This window comes from Ictidomys tridecemlineatus, chromosome X (assembly GCF_052094955.1).
Source record: "Ictidomys tridecemlineatus isolate mIctTri1 chromosome X, mIctTri1.hap1, whole genome shotgun sequence".
NCBI classification, from domain to species: Eukaryota; Metazoa; Chordata; class Mammalia; order Rodentia; family Sciuridae; genus Ictidomys; species Ictidomys tridecemlineatus.
This window is the reverse complement of record NC_135493.1, coordinates 69,155,120-69,177,332: the sequence shown is the minus strand read 5'-3', so window position 1 is coordinate 69,177,332 and position 22,213 is coordinate 69,155,120. Positions and strand designations below refer to the sequence as shown.

Here is a 22,213-nt window from a genome sequence, read left to right as displayed (position 1 = left end):
GTGGTTCTGGACACTTGGCCTGTGTGGGCTGGCTTGCACCAGGGTCTACTGGGATTATCTGAACTTTTAGTAAGCAGGAACAGAACCTGGATTCCGGGTCCACTGGAGCCTAGGATTGTAGAGGATGACCTGAAGTTTAGGGTACTTCTACTCTGGGTATGTAGAGTCTAGCCTAAAAGACAGGTCTATAGGTGCTTTCATGGGCACTAGGTCTGCAGGGACTGGCCTCAATCCTGGAGCCACAGGGACTTGATTGTAGGCTGGGTCTATGAGGATGGGTCTGAGTTCTACCGACATGGAAGCCATACTAGAGCTTTTATCCACTATAACACTGGGCCATGGGGGATGACATGGAACTAGGATCTGTGGATGTTGGTCTGGGGTAAGCCTGGAGGGTTGGTCTGAGGATAGTGTCCGACTGGCCTTGTGCTAGGTTCTACTGGGACAGACATGGTGCTAGGGTTTGAGATAAAGTTGAATATTTACTTCACTATTCATGCTGTATTTCCTGAACTTAGGGGAGGGGTATTATGGGTAAGATGAAACTGTTCTTTTTACTCTGTTTAATGTATCTTATTTCTGTGTTACTCATATGTACTGTAATTTCTTACTTGGACATTAGCTCTTATGAGGTATTTTCATGCATGAATATTTGTTTAAATTGATATTGTTGCAAGTCTCAAGAGGAACACAGGAAAATCCTATTCTGCCATCTTGATGTCCACAGGGTGAATTCACTGTTGTTCTTCAAGATTCCTCTGAATTTTGCTCAGGCCAAATAGGGCAGTTGCATGAGTTGTGGTGAGAATTACTACTTGTGCATCTTTCAAATCATTTATTGTGGCAATATTTTTTTATATTGTGATTTTTAACTGGTTCTAAACATGATATTGGGAATCATTGTAAGATCTTTGTCATGCACATAGTATAATTTGATAAATTTTCCTCCAGTTCCTACCTTGCCCTTCCTGCTTTCCTCCCCCAAACCCTTCCATTACCCTACTGATTTCCCTTCTATGTCCATGAGATCCCTTTTTTCCCTCTTTTCTCCCTAGTTTCTATGTATGAGAGGAAATATATAACCCTTGACTTTCTGAGGTTTGACTACCTCTCTTAACATGATGTTCTCCATTTCTATCCTTTCCCCTACAAATTACATAATTTTGTTTTTCTCTATGGCTGAATAAAACTTTATTGTGCATATATACCACATTTTTAATCCATTCATCAATTGGTTGACACCATGCTGGTTCCATAACCTGGCTATTGTGAGTTGTACTACTATAAATATTAGTATATATGAATTTCTATAGTATGAAGAGTTTAATTATTTTTATAGTATGCAGAGTTTAATTAATTACATTTAATAAAAACCAAGGGTTAGTGGTACTATTTTCTGAAATTTTCCCAGGGGTGAGTTACTGTTTTGAGTTTACTATTTTCATAGATAAAGGCAGTTGTAGTGGTTTGCCTTTCCTACCATAATAGCCCTTACTCTACAGGCCAGGGAACGAATGTGAGAATTCTTCCAGCTGCTACTTATGTATATTCCAATTATGCATTCTGTAACAGGGAAAATTATCACAGGATCTATTCGGGGACATGCTGAGCCCATTGTGCGTTGGACTTAAGCTAAAACTCCATTGATCATGTGAGTTCTATAAGGTCCTACTCTGATGACCAAAGTTACCTTTTTAGTCTCTTGGAATTAGTGTCAGTTCATAATGAATGCCCATTAATCCTAAAAAGGTCTGATTATTTTCTTTTCTCCAGTGGCCTCCATTACATTCTAGGGGTTCTTGGTCTGCAAATTGGTTCAAGTCTGAGAATAGATTGAGGGTCTGTCACCTCTTTTTGTGATTCAATTTAGAATTTTGTTCATTTTGTCCTGCAAGTTTTCTGTTTATACAGATCAAGTAAGAGTTTAACAAATTTCCTATATATTTCACTTCTAGGAATGCCATTATTAACTAGTCAACACCATAGGTCTGAATGAATCAGACTATTCTGATTGTTTCTTTTATTCTTCTTACAATTACGGTAAGCACACCCACCTTACCATTGGCAGTTTAGTGCCATCAGTTGGCTACTGCTACCCTGGGATCCAATTATTCCCATTGTACTTAAGTTTCAAAATTCAGTGCCTGCAGTTCCCATTATAAGTTCTGACTACAGGTAAAAGCAATAATTTTGTAGCTGACTTACTTATAATGCCTACCACTACAACTTTTAGTTGGATGACTTGGAGCAAACCATTGACTTTATCCAATTTATAAAATGGAGGCAATGACAACTGTTTTTCTTATTTCACAGAATGTCTATGACCTCAAATAGAATAACAAATACAAAAGTGCTCTAAAAGGTATAAATGGATACATGCATATAAATTGTGGTTAATATAAATCTGTGTTCCTGATATTTCATGTGTTTCTTTGAAACCTCTTTTTACTAATGATTACATTTAATAGTATTCTTTATTCAAAATGTATTTATCAAGCACTTGATTTATTACATATATTGCTCTAGACATTAGGAATACATTAGTCATTCCTAATGACTGGAGTTTCTCAGTCACTTTAGATATATTAATAGGTTAATTAGCAGTTTTTGATGCTGGAGATTGAACCTTGTTACAGAATGCACAAAAAGTAAAGGTAATCAGAATAATGTATAAAAATAATATATAAAATGAGGATATCAATAAATAAACAGAGATAAAAATAAACAAATAATAAATTACAGAGCTGAAAATATGATAGCTGAAAGGAATAATTCACTTGAGTGACTTAATGGCACATTTGAGTAGGCAGAAGCAAGAATAACAGAACTTAAAAATAGAAAAGTTAAAATGATTTATTCTGAAGAGCAAAATGAGCAAAGAATAAAGAAATTCAAGTAGACCTTGAGGTACTTGTGGGACACCAATAAGTGGACTAACAAAGTGATGAAAGCCTCAGAAGGAGAATAAAAACAGAAAGGGTATTTGCAAAGATGATGGCCAAATAACTTTGAAATTTGATAATGAATTTACACATCCAAGAAACATAACAAACTCTAAGAAGATTACACTGAAATAGATCCACATTGAAACACAGTATAATTAAACTGTTGAGAAATAATGATATAGTACCTTGAAAGCAACAAGACAAATGTGACTTATCACATGAAAGAAGATCTTAGTAATGTTAATAACCAATTTCTCATCAGAAACCATGGAATAGAAGTCAGCTATAAAGTGCTGAAGAAAGAATATCAAGAAAGTATTATATGTCCTTTGGGCTAGGGTTGTGGCTCAGTGGCAGAGCGCTTGCCTAACATGTGTGAGGCACTGAGTTCAATTCTCAGCACCACAATAAATAAATGAATAAAATAAAGGTTCATCAACATCTAAAAATATTTTAAAAAGAATTATATGTCCTATAAAACTATCATTTTACATTAAAGGAAAAATTAATACTTTCCAGAAAAAGAAAATCTGAGAGAGTTTTGTTTTTTTCTATCAGTAGACTGCCCTAGAAGAAATGATATAGGGAGTCTTTTAGATTGAAATAAAGGAAGTTAGATAGTAATTCTACATTGTATTTTCTATAAGATTAAAAAGACAAATGCATAAAATAATTAAAAAACAAAGTTATTGAGTGTACAAAGTATACAGAAAAAGCTTGTGACAACAATATAAAGAAGGAGTTCATTTTAAAAATAGAATTTTATATGCTTTTAAAGCTAAGTTAGTATCAATTCAAATGACACCATTATAAATTGAGGATATTAAAGACCTTTAACCTTCCTGTATCTGTTCATATATAATGAGGACATTCCCATGGCAAGCACTAAGAAAATATCTAAAAATTAGGAAGAGCAGAACAAGATGTCAAAACAGAACTCTCCAGCAATCATCCCCCACAGAAACATCAGTTTGAACAACTATTCCTACATGCAAATACCTACATTAGAGAGAAGGAAATCAGATGTGGGTTCAAAATATCTGTTTATATCACAGTAAGAAAAGATGCATTGAAGAAGATAGGAAAGGCAGTTTTGTATTACCTGTCACAATCCACTCACCCTCAAGCCCATAAAGCACAGTGTGGTCAGGGTTTTGATCTGCCTAAAGGAAGTAAGGAAAGTAAGCATAGAGCTTTACTTTGAAACCCAATATTAGTCCCCTCAATAAAACCTAGAATTACACAAACATCTATGGGTCACTAACTCCAGACCAGTATACCCACAGACTGACTCTCTAGGGCCACCTAAGTATGAAATAGCAATTTGAAGCCACAATGAGATGCACTCAAGCTCTGGCCATATTGTTGCTGACTGACTACACTGGCCTTGGGCTCAAAATCAACCATAGTGACAGGCAGATTTCACCAGCTGGGAGCTTGGGTTCCAGCCTGGCACAGTACCAGTTTCCAAATTTATAATGTTATAGACTGGTGTCATGTTTGTTGTAGTAATTCTGGACTAAGGGTACCCTGTAACACTGCAATAGCTGCAACAGTCATGGACTTAAGGAGTACCACAGAAGACTTGCCTAAATTTTTTTAGACAGGCTCATTGTAGAAGAATGTCTCCAAATAAAGCCAGGCTGAAAATGTTTGAATTAATGCTTCCTCCTTCAATGCACCAACACTGATACATGACCAGAAGGATCAAAAACAATCAGGGAAATAAAACATGACCAAACAGATGAAATAAGGTGTCAGTGAGTGAACTTAAAGAAATAGAAATGTATTAACTACAAGAAAAAGAATTAAAATGAGGTATCTTAATGTCTTAACTTCAAGAAAATATGGCTAAACAGTTCAGAAAGTTAGCAGAAAAATTTAACAGATTGAAATAATAATAATAATAATAGTAAATTAAACAGAAATCTTGGTGTTGAATAACATAATGAACAAAATGAAACAATGCAAACAGAAGAAAGAATCTGTAAGCTTAAAGAAGGGAAATCACTTGGTAGTAAAAAATTAAAGAAGAAAAAATATGAAAGAACAAAAAGGAACAAAGAAAGTTTCAAGGATTTATAGGACAACATGAACAGAGTAATTTTATGAGTCACTGGAATTAAAGAGGGAGTGAAAAAGATAAAGGAATAGAAAGCTTATTTAGCAAAATCATAGCTGAAAATTTTCCGTATCTGGAGAAAAATATATGAACAGATACAGGAAGGTTAAAGGTCTTCAGTCAGATTCAATCCATATAAGACTGTCTTAAAACATATTCTAATTGAACTGCAAAAGATCAAAGACAAAGAGAATTCTAAAGCAGCAACAGAAAAGGAGCAAATCACTTATAAGGAAGTTCTAATATAGCTAGAAGCAGACTTCTCAGCAAAACACCCTGAGAATATTAAAAAAAAATGAGAACTAAATCAAATGGTATAGTATAAAAGATTAGAGGGCTGGGGATGTGGCTCAAGTGGTGGCGCGCTCGCCTGGCATGCGTGCGGCCCGGGTTCGATCCTCAGCACCACATACCAACAAAGATGTTGTGTCCGCCGAGAACTAAAAAATAAATATTAAAAATTCTCTCTCTCTCTCTCTCTCTCTCTCTCTCTCTCTCTCTCTCTCTCTCTCTCTTTAAAAAAAAAAGATTAGAGATGAGAGATTTAAGATGGCAAATTATAGGCATCAGCACTTGCCTGCTTCTCCACAATCTAGAATGAAAACAACAGGAATGGGCTGGGGATGTAACTCTATGGTACAGCAGTGGGCACAAGGACACCTGAGTTTGATTGCAAGCACAGAAAAGAAAGAAAGCCAGAAGTGTAGCTGCTTGTTGAGGCTGGTCACTATGATTGAGTGCTGGAATGCAATAGTAGAGAGAGAGAGAGAGAGAGAGAGAGAGAGAGAGAGAGAGAGAGAGAGAGACTTAGAGATACCCAGTTTTTTGTTTGTTTGTTTGTTGTTGTTGTTGTTTGTGTGTGGTTCTGGGGATTGAACCTAGGGCCTCATGCATGCATCCAGAGATTTTATGATAATGGAACAGTAGGAGAAACAGAGCACTCCAGCACTGATCAAATGGTAGCAAGGCAGGAGTACAGCGACCTCACGGTGGAGGTATAGGTGAGGGATACAGAACACCAGTGAGCTCCACTAGAGCAGGATTTAGCACTCTGTAGACATATTCTACACAGATAGGAGAACTGGAATCTGGATAGCCAGCTTGTACTGGAGAATCTCTATGTATTTTGCATATTCTCACAGTGCTGTAATTGGGAGCCATCTGGAGGGGGGTCTTATAGTCTGAGCTTACTACACTGGTAGTCAAAAGCCTCTTCATTTTCCTGGGACCCTTGTCTCAGCAGGTAACCACTTTGCCCTGGGGAAGAGACTCTGACACTGGACCACTGAGAGTTCTATGCAGTGGGAAACCAGTCTGTAATGTTGAAGAAAAGAGAAGGCACCTCCCTTTTAAATCAGGGGTTTGTGAGTCCAGCTGTCAAAGCCTGGGAGAATGAATCAGTCCATAGTGATTTCACAAATGGCCAAGTATGGGAACACCAGAATCAAGGGTGGCACATTGAGGAGGCCCCAACCCCCTTCCCAGTACAGTTCTTTTGTGACTCTATTGCACCTCTCCACCTGCAGAGGAGGCTGGGGATATACCACAGGCCTAGGATTAGCCCTCCATCAGAGTGTGCAGCCCAAAAAGCCCCAGAAAAAAAAAAATCTTTGGGGAGTTCTACATTCTGTGTAATGACAAGTTGTAGCACCTGTGTTACCACTGCCCTTGAAGCACATAGCTCTAGAAGCTCTGAAGAGAATCTTTGCTAGATTGAGATTTACATTCTGGGCTCAACTGCTAACACAACACAGCATTTCCCCTACCCTCAGAGGGCAGATCCAAGAAAGCTCCAGAATCTTTACCTGGGTGGGCCATTCTGCTTTCCATGCTAGCTAGTTCCAGTGAGCAAGGCAGCTGAGAAGAATTCCAACTGGCTTCAGCTATAAATCTCCTCCTCTAATCACCAAGGGAGCACAACAAATGAAAAAGAGTGGAATGAATAACACATAACCTTTGCTTTGTCAATTGAGGAGGGACTCTGCCTATGAACACTCAGAGAAGCTTTGATCAGCATAAATTGTATCCACTCATGTTTTACTTCATTCAAGTACCTAAGCTAGGAGGAATCTTTATTTTCCATAAATACATTTTTTGGTTGCTGCAGTTTTTGTTTCTTTTTTTATATTTATAGACTCTTTTTAACATTTAATATTCTCCTTTTCCCTTTTTACTGGATTTCCATTTTCTCTCTTGTCTCTTTGTTTGAATTTCTAATTATTTTCTTTTTACTCTTTTTATTATAATTTTATTCTATTATTTTAACTTTGTTTTATTCTACATTATATCTTCTTTATAATTTCTGTACTAGTAGTTGTTGCTGCTGTTATTGTCTTTTCATTTGGTATTTATTTTACCTTTTTGTTTGTTTTTCTTTTTCACAATGCTGGGGATCATGTCTGGGACTTTGCATGTGTTGGGCAGGTGACCTGCTACTAAAAATATTTCCCAGCCCTTTTGAGAGGAATTGCACCTTGCTCCAGTCATGACCTAGTCCTGCTCAAACCTTAGTGGATACCCCAACTTAGAAAAAAACAAAGGGGTAGGGCTCCAGGTGACAATTTGTCCCCATGTGCATATCTAGGGGACATTTGGTGACCCATTTTACTCACCGTCACAACAACAGCAGAAAGAAATAACAACTGATGTGAATACCACATTTATGAAGGTCTTTAGCATTAGTTGTTCCCATACCCTATTAGAGTTAACAGTGATGATAACAACAACACTGCATGTGAGTGTCACAGAAGGAGAGTTGTGATTCAAGTCCCTGCATCTCCCCATTGAAACAACATGATCTACAGCAGTGTCTAAACAGCAGATGAAAGCTCTAGGCCCTTCACATAAATTAGAGCAGACAGTGCCAGAATTGTTTTTAAGTAACAAAACTAATGTCAACAATACTTTAGGAAATCCCTGTCACTTGGTAGGGAGTTCCAATACCATTTTAAGGAGTAACCACAGAGGATACACTCTATTTACACTGCTGTCTATACCATATCTGCCTGAACCACCAGAGAGAACCAACTTTTGTGAGACAGAAAAAGCAGGTTCCTCAGGCTCTAACACAGTAAGCATTGAGTCAAAACCAACCAACCATAGTCAGATAAGCAACAGGGAATCTACACTGTGAAGACCAATTGGACTTAACACAGCAAACTGATACTCCAAGATACATCATCAGGAAAGGCTGCTCACTAAGAAGATATAAAAGTGGAAGAGATACGCATTTCAACAGATACACTGATCTCAACATAGAAACACAAAAAATATGAAAAAACACACAATATATTTCCTAAAGTTCATAATGCCATAGTAATAGATTCCATAGATATCAAAATGGGTGAAATGCCAGACAAAAAATTAAGAAGAATGATTGTTTGAAAAGCTCAATGGAATCTAGGAGAACACAGATAAACAGTTAAATGAATTAAGGAAGATAATGTAAGATATGAAACAATATTTTCTGAGAGAAAGCCAAATAAAAATCTTGGAGGACTAATTATAACAAATTTTCAAAAATTAAAAAAAAAACATCTTGGAGGGCTAGATGTAGCTCAGTGGTAGAGCACTTGCCTCACATGTGTGAGGCACTGGTTTTGATTCTCAGCACTGCCTATAAATAAATAAATAAATGTCCATCAAACAACTAAAAAAATTTTTTAAAAATCTCAGAAATGAAAAGCTCAATAAGTGAGATTTAAAAACACTAGTTGAAAGCCTCAACAACAGACTAGTTGAAATAGAAGAAATAATATTGGAGCTTAAAGAGATCTTTGCCAAAATATTGCAACTAGACATCAACAAAGAAAAAAAGCGAGAAGGAAGAAACATATAGATCTCTGGAATACCATTAAAAGGTCAAACATCCATGCTGTTGGCATACTGTAGGAAGAAGAGTTACATGCAGAGGGCTCAGATAATATATTTGATGAAATAATAGCAGAAGAAAACAATTTATTCTTCAAAAAGATAAATAATACTGACAAACCTTTAAACCAACCAAAAGAAATAAATGATACAAATAAATGAATTTAGAGGTGAAAAGGGAGACATATCAACAAATACCATGAAAATCCAGAGCACTGTTAGGGAATATTTTGAAAAACTATCTGCCAATAAATTGGAATTTCTAAGAGAAATGGGAAACTTTCTGGACATATATGTCTTAACAAAAGGTAACTAAGGGGACATAAAAGACTTAAATAGATCAATAACAAGTAATAACATTAAATTAGTAATAAAAGGTTTCCCAATAGTGAAAACCTAGGACAAGATAGAATGGCTGCTGAATTTTAATAGACCATTAAAAAGAATTAACATTTACACTTCTCAAACTATTTCATAAAATAGAAAAGGAAGGAAACTCATTTTACAAAGCCACTATTATCATGCTACCAAAACTTGATAAGGACACAAGAATAAAAGAAAACTACAGGCCAATAGCCCTAATGATAATAGATGCAAAAGTCCTTAATAAGATTATCAATCTAACAAAAGAAGTGAAGGACCTCTACAATGAAAATTGCAGAACATTAAATAAAGAAATTGAAGAAGACCTTAGAAGATGGAAACACCTCCCATTTTCTTGTATAGGCAGAATTAATATTGTCAAAATGGCCATACTACCTAAAGAACTATATGATTCAATGCAATTCTTATCAAAATTCCACTGACAGTGCTGGGGTTGTGGCTCAGTGATAGAGCACTTGCCTAGCATGTGTGAGGTACTGGGTTCGATTATCAGCACCACATATAAATAAATGAATAAAATAAACATCTATCAAGATCTAAAAATACATTTTAAAAAATTCCAGTGACATTCTTCACTGAAATAAAAAAAAAGCAGTCATGAAATTCATTTGGAAAAATAAGAGACCCAGAATAGCAAGAGCAATCCTTAGTGAGAAAAGCAAAGCAGGAAACATTACAATATTGGACCTCCAATTATACTACAGAACTATAGTAACAAAACAGCATACTTCTGTCCCCAAAATTGAAAGGAAGACCAGTGAAATAGAATAGAAGGCACAGAGACAAACTCACATAAATAATTATTTGATATTAGACAAAGGTGTCAAAAATATATTGGAGAAAAGAGACTTTTTAACAAATGATGATGGGAAAACTGGAAATACATATGTAGTAGAATGAAATTTAACTTCCATCTCTCTCACTCTGCACAAAACTCAACTCAAGTAGATCAAAGACCTTGGAATTAGACCAGAAACCCTGTACCTGCTAGAAGAAAATGTAGGCCCAACACTCCAACATGTCAGCTTAGAAACTGACTTCCTTAATACGACTTCTAAAGCACAAGAATATTCAAAAATTCAACAAATGGAATGCCATCAAATTAAAAAGCTTCCTTCATAGCAAAGGAATTAATCAAGAGTGTGAAGAGAGAACCAAAAGAATGGGAGAGAAATCTTTGACACCTGCATTAATATCCAGGAAAACTTAATACCAAAAATAGAAAACCCAATTAACAAATGGGCAAAGGAACTACACAGACAATTCTCAAATGAAGAAATACAAATGATCAACAAATATATGAAAAAATGTTCAACCTCTTAAGCAATTAGAGAAATGCAAATTTACACTACATAGAGAATTCATCTCATTCTAGTCAGAATGGCATTTATCAAGAATATATGTAGGGGCTGGGGATGTGGCTCAAGAGGTAGCGCACTTGCCTGGCATGCGTGCGGCCTGGGTTCGATCCTCAGCACCACATACAAAGAAAGATGTGTCCACCGAAAACTAAAAAAAAATAAATATTAAAAAATAATTCTCTCTCTCTCTCTCTCTCTCTCACTCTAAAAAAAAGAATATATGTAACAACAAATACGGGTGAGGATGTGAGGAAAAGGGTACCCTTATACATTGTTGGTAGGACTATAAATTGTTGCAACAACTCTGGAAAGCAGTATGGAGATTTCTTAAAAAACTAGGAATGGAACCACATGTGACCCAGCTATCTGACTTCTTAGTATATATTCAAAGGATTTAAAATCACACATTACAGTTACACAGCCACATCAATGTTTATAGCAGCACAATTCAAAAGAGGTAAACTATGGAACCAACCTAGGTGTTCTTCAGCAGATGAATGGGTAAAGAAAATTGTACACACACACACACACACACACACACACACACACACACACACAATGGAGTATCACTCACCCATAAAGAAAATTACTTTATGGTATTTGCCAGTAAATGGATGGAACTGGAGACCATCATGCTAAGTGAAATAAGCCAGTTCCCCCAAATCAAAGGTTGAATGTTTTCTCTGATATGTGGAAATACTCCAAAATGGGGGTGGCGAGAAAAAGAACAGAAGAAATACCAGTGGAGTAGACAAAGGGGAATGAAGGGAAGGGAGGAAGAAAGGATAGAGAAAGTCAGTGGAATGAATATGACCTAACAATCTTATGTACATATATGACTATACCACAGTGAAGTTTACCATCATGTATGTCTAAAAGACACTAATTAAAAAAAACTGTAAGTAAATGGCAGTAGAATAGAGGGAAGGGGACAGGGAGTGGGAGGAAGGGAGGGGGAGGGGAAGTATTGAGGACTGAATTAGAACAAATTATATTCCATGCTTTTATATTTATGTCAAAATGAATCCTATTTGTGATGTATAACTAAAAAGAATCAATAAAATATCCTCACCAAAATTCTTATAAATTGAATCCAACAGCACATTTAAAAGATTAAACACTGAGGTAGGAGGATTGTAAATTAGTACAGTACAGAAATAGAATCAAGCCTGGATGTGGTGGTTTATGCCTGTAATCCCAGTAACTTGGGAGGATGAGGCAGGAGAATCATATGTTTGAGGCCAGCCTCAGGAACTTAGTGAGACTTTGTTTCAAAATAAATAAATAAATAAATAAATAAATAAAGAAAGAAAGAAAGAAAGAAAGATCTGGGGATGTAGTTCTGTGGCAAAGTGCCCCTAGGATGAATCCTCAGTACAAAACCAATAATAATATCAAGGCTAAAAATCACATAACATCTCAATAGATGCAGAAAACATCTTTGAAAAAATTTTTTAACATCCCTTCATGATAAAAACCTTGAATAAATCAGGTATTTAGAAGGATTATAAGTCAACATAATTAAGGCTACATATAACAAATCCATAGTGAATACAGAATGGGGAAAACTGAAAGCATTTCCTCTAAGATCATGAACAAAATAAGGGTGTCCATTTTCATTGGTCTTATTCAAAATGGTACTAGAAATTTTAACAGAGTAGTTAAGCAAAAGAAAGAAAAAAGGGGATACACATAGGAAAAGTGGAAGTCAAATTATCCCCATTTGTTGATGATATGATTCTACATAGAAAATTCTAAATATTCTACCAAAAGACTCAGAACTGATAAACAAAGTCAGTAAAGTAGCAGCATACAAAATCAACTTACAAAAATCAGTAGATTTTATGTATACTAATAATATACTTGCTGAGAAAGAAATCAGGAAGTAAATACCATTTATGATAGTCTCAAAAATATTTAGGAATATACCTAACTAAAGGAGGTGAAAATAAAAACCTGTATATTGAAAATTACAAAAAAAAATTGAAGAAGATACTAGAAGTTGGAAACACCATTTATGTTCATTGGGAGAATTAATATTGTTAAAATGGGCATAAAAGAAAATGATCTATAGATTAAATGAAATACCAATGAAAATATGTCTTTCATCACAAATGTAGAAAAAAAGACAAAAGATCCTGAATAGCCAAAGCAATTGTAAGCAAAAAGAACAATGTTGGAGGCTTCACTGTATCTTATTTTAAAATGTAGAGTCATAGTAACAAAAATTGTATAATACCGGCATAAAACAGGTATGTAAACCAATGGAACATAAGAGAAGACAAAAAATAAATCCACACATCTATGCAAACTGATTCTTGACAAGGTTGCCAAAAAATAAACTGGAGAAATGTGAGCCTCCCCAACGTATGATGTTGGGAGAACTAGATATCCACATGTAGAAGACTGAAGAAAGACTATATATCTCTCCCTGTAGAAAAATCAACTCAAAGTTGGGCATGGTGGTACATGTCTGTAATCCCAGCAGCTCAGAAGGCTGAGGCAGAAAGATCACAAGTTCAAAGTCAGCCTCACCAACTTAGCAAACAAGTTAGTGAGACCCTATCTAAATTTAAAAATTTAACGAAGTGACTCAGTGATTAGGCACCCATGGTTTCAATCCCTGGTAAAAGAAAAATCAATTCAAAATCAAAGACCTCAATATAAGATCTGTGCCTTTAAAATTAGTAGAAGAAAACATGGGAAGCACTTCAAGATAATAGTACAGGCAACAATTTCCTAAATAGGACTCCAATATCTCAGGGAATAACAAATTGGATTACATCAAATTAAAAAGCTTCTGCACAGCAAAGGAAACAATCTTTGCCAGCTATTATTCTGACACAGGATTCATGTGCAGAATATAAAGAACTCAGAAACTTAACATCAAACAAGCAAGTTATCTAATAAAATATGAGCAAATTACCTGAATAGACAGTTCTCAAAAGAAATATAAAAGGCCAATAAATATATAAAAGAATACATAATATCTTTAGCCACCACATATTGCAATCAAACTAAATTGAAGAGTTGCAAAGTTTCTGGTTTAATTCCTAAGTCTTTGATCCACTTTGATCTGACTTTTGTGTAGGGTGAGAGATAGTTTCATTTATTTACATATGGATATCCAGTTTCCCCAGCATCATTTATTAAAAGAGCTATTTTTTCTCCAACATATATTTTTTGGCATTTTTGTCAAGTATCAGATGACTGTAAGTATGTGGGTTTGCTCTGTGTCTTCTATATTGTCCTATTGCTCTTTATGTTTATTTTGATGCCAATATCACCCTGTTTTTATTACTATAGTTCTGGAGTATAATTTCAGATCAGGTATTGTGATGCTTTCAGCATTTTTCTTACTCAATATTTCTTTGGATATTCTGGGTCTTTTATTCTTCCAAATGAATTTTAGGAGTACTTTTTCTAGTTATGTGAACAATGTGATTGGTATTTTGATAAGGATTGCATAGAATCTGTATAATACTTTTGTTACTATGACAATTTTGACAATATTAGTTATGTCTATAAAAGCACATAGGAAGTCTTTCCATTTTCTAAGGGCTTCAATTTCTTCAGTGTTCTATAGTTTTCATTGTACAGGTCTTTATCTTCCTTGGTTAGATTAATTCCCAAGTCTTTTACATCTTTTTTAAAAAATGTTTTTAGTTATTGATAGACCTTTTTTTATTTGTTTATTTATATATGGTGCTGGGGATGGAACCCAGGGTATCACCCATACCAGATAAGCACTCTACCACTGAGCCAAAACCCCAGCCTCTACATCTTTTGATGTTATTGTGAATGTACAGTTTCTTTGATTTCTTTCTCAGCAGAATCACTATTGGAGTATCGAAAAGCTATTGGTTTGTGAACAATGATCTTGTATTCTGCTACTTTGCTGAATTTACTTATTAGCTCTATAATTATACCACAGTGAATTCCGCCTTTATTGCAAGGTAAGCAGTAGAATAGAAATAAGGAAAAAGTAAGAGGGAGGAGGGGATTGAATGGGGGCACTGGAAAATGAAATGGAATAAATTAAATTCCATGCATGTATGATTATGTTAAAATGAACCTAACTATTATGAACAACTATAATGTACCAATAAAAGTGGAAAAATAAAAACTGTGTATTGAGATTCCATCCCACACCAATAATAATTCCTTTTATCAAAAACCAAACCAAAACAAAGACTAACAAATGCTTACAAGAATGTGAAGAAAAAAAATAACCCTTATAGATAATAGAAGTATCAACTCACTTGACAAGCATCCAAAAGCACAGGAAACAAAACCAAGAGTCAGTAAGTAGGATGGCATTAAATTAAGAAGCTTCTGTACAGCAAAGGAAACAATTAAGAACACAAGGAGAGAACTTACAGAATGGGAGAAGTTCTTTGCCATTTGTTCCTCAGGGAATTAATATCCAGAAAAAAAATATATATTTTAAACAACAACAATAATAAACTCAATTAATATAAATGAGCAAAACTATACAGACACTTCTGAAAAGAGAAATACAAATGACCAATAAATGTATGAAAAATACTCAATATCTCTAGCAATGAGGGAAATGCAAATCAAAACTACACCAACTCTAATCAGAATGGCAATTATCAAGAATACAAATAATAATAAATGCTGGTAAGGATGTGGGAGATAAGGTACACTCATGCATTTTTGGTAGGACTGTAAATTACTGCAACCACTCTAGAAAGCAGTATGGAAGTTCCTCAAAAATTAGTAATGAAACCATCATATGACCCAGCTATACTACTCCTCGGTATATATCCAAGAGATCTAAAATCAGCATACCATATGGATACAGGCCACCTCAGTGATTACAGTGGAACAATTCACAATAGCCAAGCTATGAAATCAATTAGGTATCCTTCAAAAGATGTGTGGATAAAGAAAATATGAGATATATACACATGGCTTTTTATTCAGCCATAAAGAAGAATGAACTTATGTCTTTTGCTGATAAATTGATGGAGCTGGAGAACATCATGCTAAGTAAAGGAAACAAGACTCAGAACTCAAGAGTCAAATATTTTGTATCATATGCAGAAGCTAGAGCCAAATAAGAGAGAAAAAAATAAAAGGGCAGCTGGGGGGAATGTTCCATGAAAACAGAATAGAGATCAGTGGAGTAGATGTAGGGGATTGAGGGAGAGGGAGGAGGAATGGGAAAAGGGAACAAGGATAGAATGAATGTAACCAAAATATCATATGTATATATGTGAATATACCATGGTAAATTTCACCTTTATGTATATCCATAATGCAATAATTAAAATAAACTCTAAATAAATAGAAGAAGGATCAGTAGAGTAAAGGGAAGGGGAGAGAGAAGAGGAGGGAATGGTATAAATTTGGAACAAATTATATTCCATGCTTGCATAATCACATCAAAATGAATCCCAATGTTATATATAACTAAAATGAACTATTAACAAAATAAAAAATAAAAATAAAGATATGCTAGGTGTGGTGGCATGTGGCTACAATCCCAGTGATTCTGGAGGTTGAGGCAGGAGGGTTGCAAATTCAAGGCCAGCCTCAGCAAGTTAAAGAGATCCTAAGCAACTTGGCAAGACCCTGTCTCAAAATTAAAAATAAATAAATAAATAAAAATATGGCATAAGCTGCAGTAATCAAAATAGTATCCTACTGGGCAGTCAGTATGGAAAACATTTTGGTGGTTTCTCAAAAAATTGAAAAGAGAATTGCCATGTAGCCTTACAATTCTAGTCTTACATATATCAGCCCAAAGAACTGAAAATGTTTACTTACTTAAACAAGTACATGAACACACATGTTCATTTCAGCATTATTCACAATAGCTAGAAAGTGGAAGTAACCAAAATGTTAATGTTAAAGAATGAATGGATACACAAATGTATATTATTTAGATTTAAAAGGAATGAAGTAATACATGCTAGAAGTTGAAAGAATCTCAAAAACATTTTGATGTTGAAGTGATTCAAAAACATCACATATCATATGATTCTACATACATGAAATATTCAAATTAGATAAAACCATGGAGACAGATTGTAGATTGGTAATTGCTAGGGTTTAAGTGCAGTAGGAAATTAGACAAACTGCTCAATGGGTAAAGGGTTTAATTGTGGAGTGATGGAATTTTATGAACTAGATAGAAGTGGTTGTATAATACTGTGAATGTACTAAATACTACTGAATTGCCCACTTTGAAATGGTTATTTTTATGTTATTGTAAATTTCACCTCAATAAATAATTTAAAAATTATTCTCTCTGATATTCATACATAATAAGGGGAGGGAGAGAAGAATAGAAGTTCATTGGATTAGATAAAGGGGAATGAAGGGGAGGGAGTGGGGATGGGAATAAGAAAGACATAATTTGGACATAATTTTTTCTATGTTCATATATGAATACACTACAGTGTAACTCCACATCATATACAACCACAGAATGGGAAGTTATACTCCATGTATGTATAATATGTCAGAATACACTCTACTGTCGTGTATATCTAAAAAGAACAAATTAAGAAAAAAATTATATATATAAAAATATATAATATATGCTTACTATAGAAAAACTGGAAACCAGAAAAACATCAAGAAGAAAATAGATGTCACTTGTGTCTTACTCATTTAAAGACCTTTATATGTTTTAGTTTACTACTAGTTGCATTATTGTTGTTTCGTAAAAAGTATGTTTTGAGCTGCAGAAAAATGACTAATATAACCTTTGCAATTAATTCCTATACTGAGGACCACCTTGAAATGATTACCTACTATCAAATAAGTGGCAGATCTTCCTTGAGATGAATTAGCACCTACATAGAGATTCACGTCCAGATTAAGTGAGACGAAAGATTAAGCTGTAAGTTCTTCCTTTTTGTGTCCTTTGTGTTAGAATATCTCCCCAAGGAGTCAGGGGTTTATTTATGAATGCAGAGACCCTGAACTCTGCTTTTAAGAGCACAGTTCAGAAAAAAAAATGAGAACTAAGCAGACTGTTTTTTGTCTTCTGATTCTCATATTTGTGGAAGATGTTAATTGAAATAATGATGACTTTCCACTGAAATAAATATTATAGTTTTACTTTAATTGACATTAAAATATTTAAAAATAAAAGAAAATATAAAATGCAAGTCAATTTGTAAGATTGATGAAAAATCTGTAGGATTATTGACTAAAATAAAGAGAGTTTGGGAGGGAAAGAACCATAACAAGATACAGATAAATTCCCTTAAAATATATCAGCCCCTTTTGACAAACTCCAGATGGGAGTTAGATTAGATAACCTTTGTCCCCTCTTACTCTGAGATTTTATAATTCTCTGATTTGGTGGTAGTTGTGTTGCTCATGCTTAAGCACTTTCTCAATGTCAACTCTATGTATGCATATCATATACATACTTATTTTCATACTTCATCAAGTAACAGTAATGGTTTACATCAATGAATTCTTGGTAATTTACAAAATGCTTTTATATATGCTATCTTATTCAATCTTAAAAATTGTACTGTGGGTGACTGGCACCATCCCTATTTTATAAATAAACAAACAGACACAGATAGCTTATTCTTCTTCCCACACCTTTTTCTTTATTTAGATAATCTATAAGGACCAACTGAGGAACTATGTTTTTCTGTGTCTTAGTGAGGAAAATACGGACTGATTAAGATACACATGAATTAGCATCAACTTTCACTGAATTCCTATTGTACTTAAAGTTACTTGTATATATTTTAGTACTAAGATACTATATTGTCCTGGGGATGTAGTTCAGTGACGGAGTGCTTGCCCAGTGTTCATGAGGCCCTGGAAAAATGCAAGCTGGTATTCCTAATTGCTATATTTTCTTTGCCAGTTTTTCCTGTGTATTACAATGCATCAAAATACAAAGAAAAGCATATATTTTATCATCAGTGGGTTTGAATCTCAATCGTGCTACCTATTGGCTGTGATTTTTGGACAAGTTACTTAAATTCTCGGAACCCCAGTACCCCCATTGGTAAAATGAGAATAACACTCTCTACCTCACAAACTAGTTTTGCTTATCAAATAAAGAAATGGATATAAGGTATCTTTCTGTGTCCTCAATTAAGCTGCAAGCTCCATGAGGGCAGTGACAATTTCTTAAAGCTCTATTGCTTTCCTCACAGAGTTGGATCCGTAGTATTTGATGCCTACTTTTCCATGGACTAGAATGACTTGGGATGCATTTTTTTTTAATACTAAGCTTTTTTCATATAGGCTTATCATTTCCATATAGACTCATAATACAAGCCTATGTCCAGTGTCTTTTAATCTAATACATTCTACATTGCAAAAACCTTTGCTGGATCTGATTATAACCTCAAAATGCTAATAAGCAAGTGAATGATTTCTATAATAACAAATAATTTATTTGTTAAACAGGAACATGGAGTTTATTTGATTTTAATGCAAGCCATCAGAGAAACTATATATTTTCTAAAGTGATTATTAACAATAAGTCTAGGCACAATCTTCCAGGTGAATTTTGGTTGCTCTGACACCAGGAAAAGCAGTAACTATATTAATATCTATGCAGAGATAGTGTACTTTAAAGTTCTCGAAGATTGCACTTATTTTTGTTTTGGGGGTAAAGGGAGAAGCATAAGAAAAAAATAGGGTGTGCAGCAGTTGACAAAAAAGTCTATACTAACATAGCAAATGTGTTAAATGATCCCTAAATCAAGACACCTTCTTATATCCCATCCTTTATTATTTCCCTTTCTATTGTGTGCTTGATGGTTATAGTTCTAAATATTATATCTAAGTAGCTACTTTCTTCAAATGATCTTAAAATGCTTTACAAATGCTGTTTTTTAATCTTTTAAAATCCCTAGTGCTCTGATACATTTATGTTTTGTTTGTATACTTCCTTATATGTGGTTCACAGCTCTACTTTCAAATGTGAAGAATTTTTAAAAGAGATGTAAACATTGTCCTTATTTTTACTTATAGCTACATATAAAATAGCAACTGTTCAGTTTTAATTCATTTTCCAGATAAATTCCATGTATTTTAAGCTTGGGTAAAATCATCTAGGTAAATTACTGTAGTGGAAAATCACTGAACTTAGAGATAGATTGAAATTGGTTTTCCAGCTCCTAATTTTAGATACTAGCTGTGATTCTGTGCAAACCTTTTGAACTTCAGCCTCAGTTTTTAGTTCATCATGTGATGAAATGTTGTTAATTACTGTAGGACTCATATGAACTGCTATATTTTTGAAACACTCTGAGCCAGGCACAGTGGTACAAGACTATAATCCCCAAAACTTGGGAGGCTGAGGTGGAAGAATTGTGAGTTTAAGGTAAACAAAGCAACATAGGAAGATCCCATCTTGAAAGAAAACAAAATAAAAAAACCACATTTTGAAAATGCAAAGGATTGAGGTGGGATGGGAATGGGAAAGATGGTAGAATGAATCAAATATAACTTTCCTATGTTCATATGTGAACACACTATGAGTGTAACTTGACATCATGTACAAACACAAAAAATGGGAAGTTATACACTTTGTATATATGTCAAATATATAGTAGAATGTATTCTACTCATGTATAACTAAAAATAATAAATAATATTTTTTAAAAAGTACTATTAACCATAGTCACCATGTTGTACATCAGAAACCTTTAACATATCCCTCTCAGAGCTGAGAGTACCCTCTGACCAACATTTCCCTATTCATCTCCTCCTTCCCATATTTAGCCCCTGGCAACCACCATTCTATTCTTTTTTTCTATGAGATTCTGGTTCTCTATATTTCACATATAGTAAGATCTTTCACTGTTTAATTTTTTTCCTGGATAATTTCACGCCCCCAAAGTTCATCTATGATATCTCAAACAGTAGGATTTCTTTATTTTTTTAAAGTCTGAATATTATTCCCATGTATTTTTGTGTTCTTGGTTATTATAAATAATAAATGCTACAACGAACATTAAAAAAAGAAAATGCAAAGATTTATGTTAATTTTACCCCAATAAGGTTATTAATGAAAGTAAATGCTTATTATAACTCACAATAGAGAAATAATTAATGTGATTTTCCCCCTTTTTTCTTTTGAGGTGTAAAATGCCTTCTTAAAGCCTACAAAGTTGAAATCTTTTTATTATAATTAAAAGAGAATCACATAATATCAGTGTTGGAATAGACCTTGGAGATAATCTATTCTATTCTACACTACTGAATAGTGTGAAACTTTGAGTCCAAGAAAGAAAATACCCTTTCTTCAGGTTATATAATTATTCTGTAGTGAAATCAGAAGTATAAACTCTGGTTCCCTTTCTTCCAGTTCAGTGCCTTTCCTACTCTACTACAATGCCTTAACTCCATGGTTCTGTTGGGCTTTGTTATGAAATTACCATTCTGCCTTAACTTTTCCTTCACTGTCCTGAACAAGGATATTGATATGAAGTGTTTATTAGGCTTATCATTGAGGAGGAATCACTTTACTCAAAGAGAATGACCTAGAAGGCAAGTCTTTCATATACTTTTACCTTTCTGTCAGTATGTTGTCAACTACTGCATTGCTCCTGAGGCAAAAGGTAGGAGAATCAGGAAATGTGGCTCAAGGTGGGAGGGCATTACTCTTTCTTAGGGATATGCAGGCCTTGGTCTTGCTGGGAGAAACAAAGAGAAAATAAGTTACCAAACTGGCACAGTTACTAGCACATTCACTTTTTGTTTATTTTACTTCTGGTCTCCTCACATTACTATGGAAACTGTCTACAAAGTACTTTCATATTTATTATGTCAGGTTATTCTCAAAACTCATAGAACATAAGGATTATTCTCATATTATGTGTGAGGGAACTGAGGCTCAGAGAAAGTAAAATATTTGCCCAAATATATAGTCACTAAGTAAGAGACAAAACTTCAATTCCAACTAAGATTCTCTGACTTCATATTAAGGCCTCTTGTCAATGTTTTGCAATTGCCTATAGTTATGGTATGCTTAATGAACTCTGAAAAATATTATTAAATATGTGATTAGAAGTTAATAAGTGTGTTGCATGCAGTGGTGCATGCTTGTAATCCTAGTGGCTCAGGAGGCTGAAGCAGGAAGATCACAAGATCAAGCCAGCCTCAGCAACTTAGTGAGGCCCTAAGCAACCCTTTCTTTAGGTTATATGACTATTCTGATATCCTTTCTTAAAGTAAAAAATAAATAAATAAATGGGCTGGGGATGTGAATCAGTGGTTGAGCGCCCCTGGGTTCAAATCCTGGTACTACAAAATAAGTTAATAAATGTCATGAGAAGAAGTTCTAAATCTTAGGGTTGCAACTTGATAAAAACAGACTTATATCTTAACTTTTCTTGAAACTGATTGTGGACAGACAGATGCAAGTAGTGGTAATATGAGCTTAAGGAAATAATTCTATAAAATGGTCCCACTGTGCTGATTCCTACATGCTTTGTTTTGTAAGAAGCAATTTACCTGCAGTCCTGCCTAGCTTAAGTGGACAGGATATGTCCTATTTCTCAGCAAGC

The 22,213-nt window shown here is 34.5% G+C and overlaps 1 protein-coding gene across 15 annotated transcripts in view; it reads right to left on the bottom strand.

Annotated features, from left to right (window-relative positions):
- Positions 1–22,213, bottom strand: part of Zc3h12b (zinc finger CCCH-type containing 12B) — a 296,095-nt gene that overhangs the window by 32,752 nt on the left and 241,130 nt on the right. For 14 of the 15 annotated variants that reach the window (XM_078034622.1, XM_078034627.1, XM_078034620.1 and 11 more), the window contains one exon: positions 21,218–21,340. The exons of the other annotated variant lie outside the window; for it this stretch is intronic. The gene's annotated coding sequence lies outside the window, so the exon portion shown is untranslated. The remainder of the gene's footprint in view (positions 1–21,217; positions 21,341–22,213) is intronic. 15 annotated transcript variants of the gene reach the window in all.